This window comes from Coptis chinensis, chromosome 7 (genome assembly GCF_015680905.1).
Source record: "Coptis chinensis isolate HL-2020 chromosome 7, ASM1568090v1, whole genome shotgun sequence".
Classification (NCBI taxonomy): Eukaryota; Viridiplantae; Streptophyta; class Magnoliopsida; order Ranunculales; family Ranunculaceae; genus Coptis; species Coptis chinensis.
The window spans coordinates 3867685-3883338 of NC_141462.1; the positions used below are offsets into that span (position 1 = coordinate 3867685).

Genomic DNA, 15654 nt, shown 5'->3' on the forward strand with positions numbered 1-15654 from the left:
TCGGAAAGAGATCATGTTTTAATAGGAGAATAATTTCCATTTTAATTAGATATGTTAGATTTTTCCGTTTTCAATAGGGGAGGAATTCCCATTTTAATAGGAGAATGATTCCCGTTTTAATTAGAAGTGCTAGAATTTGTTTTAATAGGAGAAAAATTTCCGTTATAATAGGAGAAGAATTTCTGTTTTAATAGGAGATGACGTGGAATTTTAATAGAGCTCGAAAAATATCCCTTGTAGAAGCTTTAATATTAAGATTAGCTCATAGGCCGCATACGATCGGGTTCTTCCTCAAAACATTTAGATTTTTTTTAAAATTGGGACTACCGCTTTAGTTAAGCTAACTTCGTTTTAATTTTTTCTAATAAATTATTTTAAATGAAGTTGTAATTAAATTTTAAAACCCTTTTTCAATTGGAAGAAAGATCATGTTTTAATAGGAGAATAATTTCCGTTTTAATTAGATATGCTAGATTTTCTCTTTTCAATAAGGGAGGAATTCCCATTTTAATAGAAGAATGATTCTTTTTTAATTAGAAATGTTAAAATTTGTTTTAATAGGAGATGCATTTCGTAATAATAGGAGATGAATTCCGTTATAAAAAAGATTATCGCTTTTCAAATAGAAGAGAAATTCTCGCTTTAATAGGAGATGGCATGAAATTTTAATAGAGCTTGTTTTTCAATTGGAAAATAGATTTTGTTTTAATAGGAGAAGAATGATTCCCGCTTTAATTTTAGTGTTAAATTTATTTTAATAGGATAAAATTTGTTATAATAGAAGAAGAATTCTTATTTTTCAAATAGGAGAGAAATTCTCGCTTTAATAAGAGATGAAACCAATTTTAATTTTAAATTCTAAAAATACCCTTTCATGGGAGCTTTTAATATTAAGATATATATATATATATATAATATTGTTTAATATTAAAATTTATCAAATATACACTATTATTGAATTTTAGAAATTATTTAAAAAAATAATTAAATTTGTTATTTGCTAGTATAAAGTGGCACTTTATAAATCAAATCAAACTCTATATTTGACAATATTTTGGCCACCAAAATAGAATGTGGTGAGTTGTCCACCTAATATAAAGTATTGGTTGGTGTGACCTGCTCACCCCAACACGTAGGATTATAAAGGGCTCCGTTGAAGAAAATTCGCCGAGTTGGTAGACCACACTTTTTTTCGAGAGAGGGAGAGAGAAAGACTGAAGGAGTAGTAGTTGATGGAACTACCTGAGGAGGGTGGTGGAAGTTTCCACTGCTTGATTTCTTCTTCCGACGGGTGCATTGCGAAGAAGAGCGTTCCAGGTGAATTGTTAATTGAGTTACTTTCGTATCTACCCATTAAATCTGTATGTAAATTCAGGTGCGTTAGTAAATCTTGGCTTAAATTATTTACTAATGACCCGTTTTTTGCCAAACTTCACCTCAGTCATCAGTCAAATGAATCCAAACTCCACATTACTAGTTTTCTAGCAAAAAATTATCCTGAAAGGGGAATCAACAAATTTTACTTGGCAGAAACCAGCGATATTTCAAAACTTTTTGAACTGCCATTTTGTCTAGATACTCCTTCCTACTATTTTGTTCATGGAATTTGTAATGGAATGGTATTGCTGAGCAAATTGGACAACGTCTATATCTGGAATCCTCTCACCAGAGACTACATTCATATCCGTTGTTGTCCACCGGAGTCTACCATTCCTCTTGGTCATAGTATGTGTCGCAATTTTGGGTTTGGTTTAAATCAAGCTACTAATGAATATAAGGTGGTAAGATATATTGGTTATGGAGATAAAAGTGACAATAGAAAATTTCGCTCTTGTGTCAGTGTATGCACTTTAACCAGTTTAAGCAGAGAGCCGTCATGGAGGACTATAGAACCATTTGACCAGTACCATACTGCCTTTAAAGATTGTACCCCACCACTTGTCAATGGCTCTTCATTCATTGGCGTGCATTAGGTTTCATACCGCCAATCAAGAGTTATCCTTTCCTTTGACCTGAAAGAGGAGGTTTTAAAGAGATACCACATCCACATCCGACCCGAGTTGATCTTCAAAGATGTTTATCTTGAGCTTGTGGAACTGGGTGGATTACTTTGTATGTTCGGCATTCAATTTGGAGTGGAGCTTCAGATTTGGGTGATGAAACAGTATGGTGTTAATGGTTCTTGGACAAAACAATTTAAGATTGGACTACTTGGAGTATGTGGGTCACTTGAGTATTTGCGACCAGTTGGCATTGCAAACAGCGGAGAGATTATACTAATACAAAGTTCTGTAAGCTCTACCAAAAAAATTGTTTTGTATAATGCAGAAACTGACTCGGTTCGTGATGTTAAGATATTTGACTCTGGTCATTGGAACGTGTTCGCTTATACAGGAAGCCTCATCTCACCCAAATTTATCAGTGGACTCAATCATAACAGAACATAGTGGAAGCTGGACGGCAAAGGTAAGCTAGTAAGGCCCTACTGAAATATTCAATTTTTCAGTATGTTCTTTTGCATTTTCATGATTGAAATATTGTTAAGTTGTTATGTGTTATAATTTACTTTGGCTAAGTTATAGAGAGAGTGACTCATTCCACAAGCCAAATCACACAACATAAACACATTAGGTGCAAAAGCGCATCCAATTGAACAACGGATTATCCAGACGTGTGTTGTGTATCCCTTACATTTGGCAAGTCTGAAACCCATTAAGGCTGATTTGTGCTCTAAAATAACTAAAGAAGCAGCCCCAAATGTGTTTAATAACACAGCACTTAGTTGATACTAGCTACAAGGAGAAGGGTTGTCTTGGGAGACGTACAGTTTCCCATCCAACCTTGAAACACCGTGAGGAGGAAAATTTGTCTTAAGGACACAGTGAATCTTCACTAGGCTTGGATTGACATTTTCGTACTTGGTACATTTGAGAGAAAGGTTTGTACAGTTATGGTAAGTGGTAAAGAGTAAGTATATTCAAGTTGTAGTTCCTAACATTATCCAGACATGTGTCGTATATCCCTCACATTTGGCAGGTGTGAAACCCATTAAGATTGATTTGTGTTCTAAAATAACTAAAGAAGCAGCTCTGAATGTGTTTAGTAACACAACACTCAGTTGATACTAGCCACAAGCAGAAGGGTTGTCTTTCAGATTATTATATTTTTAAAGATTGATATTGCAATTAGGAGGAGTCACCCAGAAGGTTTTTTTTTTTTTGTAAATGGCTAACACATTGGCTTTAAGGTCGGGTGGTGCATTGTTGACCTAGAGACCTGAATTTCAAAACAAACAGTTTGATACTGGTCTGGATTTCTTTTCCACTTAACAAGCTTGTCTTCCGTCTTCATTAGGCAATCAGAAAAAGACAGAAAGGCAGATGATGAGAGATGGGAGAATTTTCCCTTTCTCAAGTTATCTGTACCAGTTTAAATGATCTTACAGATATTAAATTTGTCGTTTTCTGACTTTTTGTGGATCATCTCCCTACCTATCAATTATAGGAGTCGCTCGCTAGCAATCCTCAAAATGAAAACATACATTCAGCTACTAAGATCATAAACAGATACGAAGTAAAACTCACATTGTATTTATCATTCTTAATATATTACTAGTTCGTCGATGGAATGTGTGTTAATGTCGCCTATATTCTTATATTAGTCTCTGCTCTCTAGATGTATCTTAAAAGCTTGTACAATATATTCCATTGCTATACATCAGATTGTTTACATATATATTTTTTTTCAACATGTTACTGGTTTGCTCCAAGATGACAGACGAGCCAGCTGGAGGCGCTTTGCATGCCAGTTCAGGGAGCTTGTCTTTTCATTTGGTTTGTGGAGATGAAAGTAGCATATTTTTCCTTTTTATCAGTCGGTTAGCTTCCATAGCTTTCTTTCTATTTGGTTTGTAATAAACGCATCAGATGTTCGTTTTGTCCAAAGCATTTTTCGACCCCTTTTTATCTAATTGTCAGTTGGAGAATTGTACTTGGTTCTATAGTACACGGATTTTGAAATACTTTTGGATCTATATTAGGGTTTAGTTAAAGACTTATAGTAGAGAAAGTTACCATTATACTCTGATATGTTAAGGATGCACATGTGGATATTATTCTGCGTGTATCCTTAACAGGCTTGATAAGTATATCTGTATGGAATTTACAAGTCATCCACAGCAGGTGATACGAGCAAGGGATGTGACACGTAGACTGAACCATTCCGGCCTTGCTCAGGATTTTGAATATGCAGCTCCCCCCCAAAACAGATGTAATTTGGCATTGGAAAATTGACGTTGAAGACTCTAGAATCTGATTACAAACTGAACCCACTTTGGCCGGTAAACTATGGAACCGCTTTTATTTAAATGGATAACATGTACAACAGCTGAATTGAGAGCCAAGGATGCAGTGTAACATGGACGTATCTTAATTCTTAAGCAATCTCAATCCTGAACTTGAATCTAGGGCTGTCAACGGGCTGGACCTAAACAGGACACACCTAGGTCCAGGCCCGGCCCGAATTATATTTGATATTTTGAGTCCAAGCCTAGCTTAAGTCCTATTGGGCAAGTTTAGATTCGGGTCAGGCCTAGGCCTATTAACAATACATAGGAACTCTTGTGTGGCACAATAATTTACCAATATATGATTCCCAATTTTCTATGTCAACTTTCAAGAATATAATAGATATATTAATAATATTAAATATAAAACACATAAACTATTATAGATTTTGGGGCGCCCATTATCGGATCGGACATGATATGTCTGCACTACCAATAATCTTAAAGCAAATTTAAAGTTTCAAGTCCCTTATCTTATCGGATTCAATCGGTTTTTTGCGCCCATTGACAGCCCTACTTGAATCCCAAACGAAAAGCCGAAACTGGTTTTTAGATGAAGAATTCAAAACTCTCATGAGTTTTGCCTGTACTAATGAAAGTAATTTACATGGATATATATTTCTTGAGGGGAAAAAAAAAGGTATCAAGGTGTTACGAATATTTTTTAAGATAGACGTCAATATATACATAACATCCAAATAAAAGCATTCCAGCCCGAGCCAGTGTTGCACACCGACATGCATAGATAATTGATTGAAAATTATGCATCCCATTTCTAAAGCAATGTTACAAGAAGTGTTGATTGAGAACAGGGGCTTTAAAACAATGAAGAAACACAAGCTTGGAGTAAAATGCCATGGAATAAGAGAAGAATGGTACAAAGCTTTGCAATCTGCTCAGGATCATGGAGATGATTAATATGACGCGGACGCTTTTAAGATTCTCTCAGGCCATAATAAGATTATTTGTCATTTGACGAAGATTCGGTGTGGTAGATCAAGAATCAAAGCCAGAGTAAACACCACTGACCAAGATCTCTCTTTCTCTTCTCCTTCTGCGAGAAAGAAAGACTCCTTCTCCCAGTCTCTCTCGCTCCTAGTTTTACATTCAATAGCTTCTCCCCCTCGGTTAGAGCAGCTCTTGTTCTCTGTCGCTCTTCAAATGATTCATCTGTCTCCTTATCTGTACCACTGTCCTTTCCAGTGGACCATGACCAGTTTGGTTCTTGCTCCACCTTTGGCGGGGGGACCCTCAAGACTGACAGTCCACCTCTGTAGCCATGACGATTCAAAGCTTCGAAATCAATAACCCCCCCCGTTTTACACCCTTAATTGTATTAATATACAGCCAACAAATGTCAATAAATTGGCTATAATGCCTACATGTATAGGCTTTGCAAGCTCATAGAGTCATAGATTTAAAAAGTTCCACTAAATATGTCTTCTTCATCGAGATTAGAATTATAAGATGCTTCAGATTTTATATCTGGATTCAGTTTCTTGGAATGCAATTCTAACAGCATGTCTGCGTCACAACCAGCCCAATGACACTTGCTGATTCCTAAAACTAATGCATACTTCTGAATATAAGATTGATCATATAACACTGGCAATGGATTAAAAGCGGATTTGATGCAGACACTTCGGTTAGCGGATGCTCGCAAATATTTTGAATCAATGACTCATCCTGACGTCGTCTCTTGGAGTACTTTGATTGTGGGGTATGCGCAGTTCGGCTATGGGGAGGAAGCTCTCAAACTTTTTGAAACAATGAGAAGTGCAGGTATCAAGCCAAACAATGTCACCTTTGTTGGGGTTCTCTCTGCTTGCAGCCATGTTGGATTGGTAGAGGAAGGGTGCAATTACTACAAAATCATGGAGTCTGACTATGGGATTAGACGTACAAGGGAACACTGTTGTTGTGTGGTTGACATGCTTGCCCGTGCTGGGCGTCTGAAGGAAGCTGAGAACTTTATCAGTCAAATGTTATTTGATCCTGACATTGTGGTGTTTAAAACTCTGCTTGCAGCATGTCGAAACCGTGGGGATGTAGAGGTTGCAAAGCGTGCAGCAGATAGTGTATGGAAACTAGATCCGTCCGATTCAGCATCTCATGTGTTACTCTGCAAATACTTGCATCGATAGGTAACTGGGGTGAGGTCGCCAGAGTAAGGAGATTAATGCAGAAGCAGAGGTGTTAGGAAGGTTCCTGGCCAAAGCTGGATAGAGGTTAAGAATCGAGTCAATGTATTTTCAAGAGAAGACAGAAAACATACAAATATGGACCGATATATTCAGTACTGGAAGGTTTATATTTGGAGATGGAAGCTAATTGTATTCTTGAGGAAAAAGTTGCCTCAGCTAAAGCACTTCACAAATAGAACCAACAACCTGATACTACCTTATTTAAATATATCAATACCAGGATCTGCGCTGCCTATTTACATGAAGTCCGCCTATGTCTTGCTCCATCGAAAGTAGGTGGACTTTGCCAGAGAAGAGAGTTGAGAAATTAACAAAACAAGCTGTAAAGAATGTATGGGAGACAGACAGAGATGAATGTCTCAAGGGTCCCATGGCTCCTCAGACAGTGTTTCGACTTCAGGGTTAGTAGGAGCCCTGGAGTACTGAAAATTTGAGAACATATCTAATCAGTAAAGTTTGGTCTAAATTAAAGCCATTCCTATCGAACCGGCTTATACGTAAAGAGCACAAAATACACTTCCAAATTAATAATAAAAATGTGAATGCCACTTCACTTTGTTGGTTCAAATTTTCCACGACAAAGTGGAGTTGTTTTTGTACAATGGGAAAGCAGAAATCCCACCAATTAACATGAAAGATCAAGCACTCCCACAAAACACATACCTTGGCAAGGTTGGCTCTCATCTTTTGATGTTCCCACCACTTACACTCTTGAGAAATGTCGAAGCCAACCTCGGGTCAGTATGGCATCATTGAAGAAACAAATAGAGCTATCTGCATACACAAAAAAAAATGTCCACTATTGGACAAATCAAACGGCAAGTGCATAAAAAGATAAAAAGAAAGCATCAAGGCCGATATGGAGAATCTCACGGTTTTGTACTCAATGTTCCCCGAGGCCTAGATCTTCAACATACAAGGCCATAACCTCAATTTCACACAACAAGGCTCATAAGGTTTTAACCTTGATTCTAAATCATAGAGTACCCCCAATGAATTTTTATGCACCAAAAGGACCTTAACAGAAAAGTCTAAATCAATGTCCCTTTCATTTAAGGAAGCTTATATGCTCCAAAAATTGATAAATTTCTAATCTGAAGACGAAATGATAAATTTAAAGGAATGATGTCAACCTGACCACCCAAATTATATATGGGATGTTGATGTAACTGAGAACCCATGAGTTATCGTAAGTTTTGATTTCGACCGTAAAACAATACATAACAGCTCAGCTGATCTCAAACATTCGTTCCTACAATAAATTATTGTGGTATGTGCAACCTAGAAATAGTGCAAGTGTAAGAAATAGATTGTTTTCATATGTATGACTTTCTTCAATGAACAATGGAGAAAATAAGTTGACATTTGAATTTTCTTAATAATTATGTTTTTACATGTCCTTTACGAGTTAATTTGGTTTTCCTTCATTATGTGAATGCAATTACGATTTCAGCGATCTAATAGTTGGAATAATTGAAAAAACAATAAAAGACGATGAATCAAATCCGATAATGGAATGATAAAGAACAACAGAATTCAGACTAGAAGCGTCTCCTTGACCACCACCACCATGATGACAATACTCTAACAGTGGAAAAAGAAAAAAAAAAGGGGGTAAGTTAGAAGTACCTTATCCATCAATACATTGCCTATGTTGCATCCTCTGGCTTTCAAAGCTATTCTAGATTTCCTTTTTAGAATTTCTCCATTTTCTTCTACTTGATCCGATGTATTGTTTTCATCAAGAGCCTAACCAGCCCTCATAGAAATATGGCAAGTAGGTCAACTTTAACTTGCATTCATGGCAAACAACTAACATTCATGGTTTTCAATGAATTACCACACAGCCCCTATACAAACAACAAGAACTTAAGAAGTCGACACGATAATGCCCATTCCTGAAAGTAAGGCAAATTTGAGTGGAAAAATGCTTACGGTGTATTGTAACACTTCATTCCAATATATTAGCCTCATAATTTCACCCGCTTAAGTCGGTTCATAGCAAGGTCATTTGCAAATGATAGAGAAGCAAATATAAAAATTGCAAACAAGTTATTATGGAAACCAAATACAAGTTCATAAGCAAACACTTTGAAATAACGGACCCAAATATAGTTGAGTCAACTAGGGATCCAAAATTCTCCTTTGTCTAAATGTCGACTAATCGTGAGACTGGGTCTTATGGTCATATTGCAGACGCAGTAGTAGAGAGCCACTTGATACATCCATCGAACTACGAGTTTGAGAAAGTTTGAAGTGTTTGAGTGCTTTTACTTAAATCACTCAAATTATGGAAACCAAATACAAGTTCATAAGCAAAACACTTTGAAATAACGGACCCAAATATAGTTGAGTCAACTAGGGATCAAAAATTCTCCTTTGTCTAAATCTTGACTCAATCTACGATTATCGGTCTTATGGTCATATTGCGAGAGCGAGTAGTAGAGCCACTGCATACATCCATCGCAACCATGAGCTTTATAAGTTTGAAGTGTTTGAGTGCTTACTTAAATCACTTTCAACCACGATGTCGGTCTTTATGGTCATGTACGTTGCGAAACAACAAGTAAGACCTACGCCTACATCCATGACCTTTAAAAGTTTAAAGTGTTTCGTGTAGGAGGGACATAATATCATCGTATTCAAGGACATACTTGAATGGGTTTCACGATCCTCAAGATTTTTATTTTCTTTTATTTTTTTTTCAAATGAAAACATGGCAGAGCAAAATGAAAAAATAATTATGGATGTGTGGTCCGATGAGTGCTTTACCAAGTACCACGAAAAATAGAGGGAAATAAGTAGTACGAGATAATCAAATATATTAATATTATTTACAAATTTATTACTCCCAAGTCATAAACATATATGAAACACTTAAAATAATTTTAACAACACATTAGTATTTTGTTATTTCTGAACCTACCAAACCCAAAAAAAATCGGGAAACAAAAAATAAAACCTCTCCAACATCTCCAAAGAAGATACTATAGCCCCAATTGAAAGTAATCTTTACTTATAGTTTCCATCCAAGTGTACCTACCATGCGACTAGCATAGTAAAACTGTATTGAAGTTTTGAGGATATAAATGCAAAAGGCATGACCACGCTCCAACACGTGGCGTTGTTATTGTGACACCAGGCGATCCGGACAACAAAATTTATTTACATTTCAACTACATTTGTGAAGGGAAATGAGGTTTTGTCCCATTGAAGCTATTGTTGTGTTATGCTCAGACTACAGAGTGACCAAGGATAACACCAAATGGCTAATTTCTATATTAGCTTTCTATGCAGCAATCCGCAAAAGAACGACAAGAAAAATATGTAAAACACCAACTAAAATTTAGAAATCAATAAAATGGTGCAACAAAAACTAATGAAATGGTAAAGCACAAACTTTGGGCGCTGATGCAAAGATTGGCATTTTGTCTGCTGATTTTTCCCCGACCACCAACATCATCCATAATTACATCCCATAGAATCGTTTACCTCAACCTCGGGCATCTTAAGCGTCCTTAACACGTTGCTTCCGCTGTCAATGACTTGGATATGTTAGTCTCCTCGCTTTATCACGGGTGGTCAATGCAGATTTCATTTCCTTGAGTTTGATCTCAAATATTTTCTTCTCATTGTATTCGACCAACCCGGTCGGGCCTTCCTTGTGAATAGGAATAGACATAACGCAACATAAAGCACAATTAAAACTTCGAGAAATCCAATACCACTCACGACATCACATGCATAAATTACTCCATTAACTTATTAATTTTCATCTCATTGGCTATTCCCTAATTTCATCATTTTAGGCATATAAATGGTATTCTGAAATGCACTTCGAAACAAAAAGATATGCTTTAATCTTGAAAAAGGAACACTCACGTGAAATGCTCGGAGAAACCTTCGGGAGAGCTTTGCGGAAGGAAAAAATCAAGGAGATTGTCCTCCATCTTACCCCGCTTCAAGAGTGTAATCAAATCATCAACATCAAGTTATCAATCGGTACTCCTTGAAGAAGTCTGTTATGAATGTAAGCACTAGCCCCTTTCCCAAAGGTTATTCTTGAGTAGCGGTTGCATAACTGTCTCGGGGAAGTCCGCACAACTTCCGGAGAATGTAAGGGCTGTGAAAATAGCAAGCTTCTTTCTTTCATTCTCTTCAAAAGCTCCAATGACTGCAGGAATCGCCGTAAGATAACATTTTAGAGATTCTTTATAAAGGAAAGGCCTCCTCGCCAAGATCTTCAGAGGTAAAGAATAGAAGGCAAAATAGCTTCACGTGTTGGCTCACAATCTATGATAGAATAGGTATGTCGCCCCCTCATCAGATTTTGTTGTGCGGTACGTGTTCGGCCTCTTATGAAAACCACCTGCAGTTTCAAAACCATTAGATCCTAATACCACAATAACAATAAGAAACCATCGACCTTTGAATAAAATGGCAAGATAAGAGAACAACATGTCCCCTTGCTAATATGAGATCAAATAAATACTTAAGAGTCTTTTCTACTCAGTAAATGTACCTCTTACTTGACCTAGCAAGTAGGTAGGATTACATAATCAAGACTAAAAAGAGCTTCTATATAAAAGGTCAAGAAAAGAGACTTGACTGTTTTTGTAGATATCTCAAAGAGGTGACATATCTACAGGTGTTCATATAGAGAGCTCTTACACCTGATTTTCTTAATTACTTTTTCTATTTATAAACTTTATGTTTTCCGAAATAATCGGTTGCGACCTTATGATTTTCTACTAAGGAATACAATTTCCAAGAAAATGATAACACAAAACATTCGTGAGAATAATTTATTCAATCAAAGACATGAGAGGTCATTATAAGTGTGCGAAAATGCCTACCTCGAAAAGGTGTCACCGTATCTTGAAAAGTTAAGGTCTGCAGATTCGATGCTCTTGGTCGTAAGTTCCTATATATAGAATACCCTTGGTCAAACATACGATAACTACTGAATTACAAAATGTGTTTTAAAACCACCCAAAGACAATAATGGCAAGCATATGCTCATGTCATGCACTAGAGACTAGACCTTAAAAATAGTTATATCAATTAAAATTAGAATAATAGGAACTCACCAAATCACCAGCATTATCCAGATATATCTGGACCATCGTGATTCTGCAAATGCGGCAGGGTCCGAGAGGAGTCGCTATATTCCGCTTATGGTCTTGATCCGCGTGCCACTAAATATCTACAGAAAAAAACACATCAAATCATTACCTAATTTGAAGAACGAAAACATATAAAGAACAACCAAAAAACATTAATATATTCACTCCTATCTACAGTTTACATATTATTCAAAGTGGACCAATGTGACATTTCAATCTAAGTGGCCCAAACGAATTGCTATAATGTGGGTACCACCGTCCGTAAACAATGATCTATATAACACCGTTTCATTGTTAACAGTAAAGTTAGTCTTTAAGGTCATCCATTAAACTGGAACCTAATCCTTTGGAATGGAAATTGCTTCTTGAAGTCTAACAAGGGAATTAAATTATACGAAGATTTTTCACCAAACAAAACTGTGTCATTATATCAAAACATAAAACATATTAAGGCGGTGTCCAAAGGAGAAGTTTCTAGAGTTGCAGTTAATTAAAAGCATCCAGTTGAACTTGAGAAAATTCCAAGCATTTTGACACCTCAAAATCTTATGCAAGTCTCATTTCCTTTTCCCAAGGAGGGGAAGGGTGTTGAACTGATTTTAGCTAATTGAAAAAACAAATTATAAGGGAGTTAGAAGTGCTCCAGGTGATGAGGCTAAAAGTAAGTATTGAGAATAACATGGAGACTGAAAGCCATATAGAGAGTGAATAGCCTGGTAGCTAGTCATGGAGGAACATGGTGTTTCAACGATAACACCAGTGTACTATATCAGAAAATGATCAAGTGATCATCCTAAAAAACAAAACAAAATAGATCTATCTACACGACTCAAACAATTATACTATCAACACGACTAGACAAAAGGCACTCAAAAACATCTTCCTCGAAAATGATTTTTGTTTTCTTCAGAAACTTTGGAAGTTTACAACAAACCAGTCCAAGATTTAGCAGGCATTTACAAATACGAAAATAAAAGAACGAGATTAAACTTATGATCATTAATAAAAAGTAACCCCAGAAAGAAAATTCAATGACAGAACTACCACTTTATCACAAAGTGATTTCTAATAATGAGCTCTAAAGTGGAAACACAATGGAAACACAAAGTGATTTCTACAGAGATACCAAGTGCTTCGTTAAATATACAATTCAAAATCCATTCCTAAATTCCTACAAAATGAAATTCCTCAGCTACGCCATAAATCTAACCAAGAGAAACAAACTGGAATGATTTTTATTATTTTTATTATTTTTATTATTATTATTTTGAATAATAAAAAAAAGGAATAGAGCACCACTTTATAAGAATCAACACCATTAAAACACGCGAGACATGAACATACCGTAAGATTTGTGATAACAGCCACCATCTGCTTTGCAACTGTCTGGGGCCTGAGAATTGTGTTTCTCAATAGCATAAACATGTTCTTATAGATCAGAAAAAAAAAATGTAAAAATAAGAAAGAGTCCAAATAAGTACTAACCCAAAACCACCAAATCCATTCTCTTAAAGAAATCCAACTGAAGTGGTTATAAATAAAAAAAAATTAAATGGAATAAGAGATAGAGAGAGAAAAGTTGTGAAATATCAGAATTTCAATGAAGAACGAGCCACCTGGGAGAGAGAAGAGTTGGCACTTTCAGTAAGAAGTAAAGATAACCGAGAAGATTCTCACAATATCATGGAAAACTATAAATAATTTGATATACAACATTTAAAACAACAAACATTTTTTTTGGTACACCTTGCCCAGACCTGAAAAAAAAAAATTATGTCTATGTCATTGAGAGAAATCATTTCCGTAATTTTGACTGTACATATTACGTTAAGGATTTCAGGTCATCATGGCCACTAGACAACAATATTATTCCATGATATCTATTCATTTGCTATATCACTGAGAGAAGCAAGAAAAAACCTGCAGGTAGATTTTTGGCTCATGTCTCCATGGACACAATAGCACCAGTTTATTCAAGTCAATGTCCAACAAAGGTACATCAAATTTCACTTCCTCAGCCTACAACGAAATTTAAATACATGAACAAATTTCAAAAATTATAGAAGACAAATACAGATATCATTTTCTCACAAATAATTTCAATAACGAAAGTAATCACCTTATCAGGCCCTGAATTCATATAGACTTCTATTCCCTGTTTATTAAGACAGAACCATTCAGAACTCACAGAACGTGATAATATAAAATATTATCATGGTAAGAATGTCCACAATGAACAAATATTAACTCACAAGGTTTTCTTAGGTGGCTAATTAGAGCTCGTATCTCTTCTCCTTTGGTAAATACTAGATAATCTTATTATATACACCATGTTATATGATAAGTCAATGTTGCTTTCTACCAATATCTGTTATGTATTTTTATGTAAAGTATCTTCTCTTTTGAATATTTAAGGGGAAACAAGTGATGGTTTACAATGCATAATATTAAAGACTCGATTATCCTTTAAATGGTGCAAATTTGGTTATAGAAGGAAACAAATGATTAAACTGTAGCCATAGGCCCATAAACGGAGAATTATAACTGTAGTATGTTACTAATAAAAATATACAATTTTTAATTCTCATTTGATTTTAAAATACTACATCAATTGATAAAGCATAAGAAATTGGGGTTTGAGATAAATCAACACCTGAGTCTAAAAATTAAAACACACAAGCGCAAGATTTGGTCATCATTAACACACTGAGTCTCATATCTAGAAAGCAAGACCCACATCCTTTTAAATGGAACTTTAATTGTTATGTTGAAATGGTTGACTCGCGTTAATGAGTATCAATATCGGTTAGGACCACGAGGTACTATCGTTGGAAGGTATTAAATAAGATGTTAAAGTGGTTGACTCATGTAGTCACTGTCTATATGACCAACTGATACCTTTCTTTTTCAGCCCTTATATTAACAATCCCTTCAATTACAAAATGAATGTTTGAACCCGTTTTACTATGCTTTTAGGACAATAATACTCTGTCAAAGAGACATTTGTTCTCTTTCTATGAAAACTTAAACTTGACTAAGTTTAGAGGTTATAGTTTCTTTGGTTGTTACATGACTCTTTTCCATTAATTGCTTTAATTATTTTGGTCATTGCAATATATAATCTTTCTTATGGTAATTTTCTAATGAAAAATTGAACTATTATTTTGCACCATTCCTCAACTCTTTATTCCAGATGAATCATGTTGTGATTCCCCTTAGACTTTATTCTTACTAAATCTCATTCTAAATTAAATATAGTATTTCCTTTTTAGCTTTCTTGAAAGTATATACTTATTCATTTGTGTGAATCCCGATTACAATAACAAATTGTAGAATGATTCATATATAAGTAGAGGTCAAATGGAAGATGTATTTGAGTTATGCATTATGCGTTGTAAGCATGATTAGTATCTTTTATCCAGATTAAAAAAATGGTTATTTCTCATGGCGGTTGTTAATTATATACTAGAATTAGAAGTGTAGTTTCACTTTCTTTTGTTAGATAAAAAGTTATCTTGACAGTTGCATACTTATATAGTTATCTCCTATTTGTTAGCACACAAGCTTATATTGATGGTCACAAGGTCTTCTACACACAAAGAAATGATATCATTACTGAGATGAATACTTGAGACTACCTTGATATGGCTTAAAACTGGACCAAGCTCCCCAAAAGACGTTTGGAGGTTCCTATGTTTTGTAGCTTATGAGTTTTATGCAATTGGTGAGCAAAAAAGGCTGCAAAGCAAGAAGCCTCTTTCGCAAAAGAAGGTCATTAGAAGAACCAGAGATAGTTATGACTGACCATTAAAAAAGTTTGGGCTATTGAGGTGTTTTTCTGAATACAACTCTATATTTTGCATTTTAAACCATTTTATACCTGAGAATGGTTGTTGAGTTTGGTCTTCTTAACAAAGTTTCTTCTTTATCTCTTAGCTGGAAGTATCCCAGGAAAGTGAAATTAATCAAATCAGCTGGG

General features: G+C 35.4%; 2 long non-coding RNA genes and 1 pseudogene across 2 annotated transcripts; 1 reads left to right on the plus strand and 2 right to left on the minus strand.

The window, feature by feature from the left end:
• Positions 1–1073: 1073 nt before the first annotated feature.
• LOC147485318 (uncharacterized) lies at positions 1074–3985 on the plus strand. Its single transcript, XR_015202288.1, has 2 exons — positions 1074–2466; positions 3771–3985. It is a non-coding gene; the product is annotated as an uncharacterized LOC147485318 (long non-coding RNA).
• A 5917-nt stretch (positions 3986–9902) lies between these two features.
• On the minus strand, positions 9903–11675 carry LOC147485319 (uncharacterized; annotated as a pseudogene).
• A 1599-nt stretch (positions 11676–13274) lies between these two features.
• Positions 13275–13927, minus strand: LOC147485320 (uncharacterized). The gene is made up of 3 exons (XR_015203122.1): positions 13795–13927; positions 13596–13694; positions 13275–13432 (listed from the first exon to the last, which is right to left on the minus strand). It is a non-coding gene; the product is annotated as an uncharacterized LOC147485320 (long non-coding RNA).
• Positions 13928–15654: the final 1727 nt, after the last annotated feature.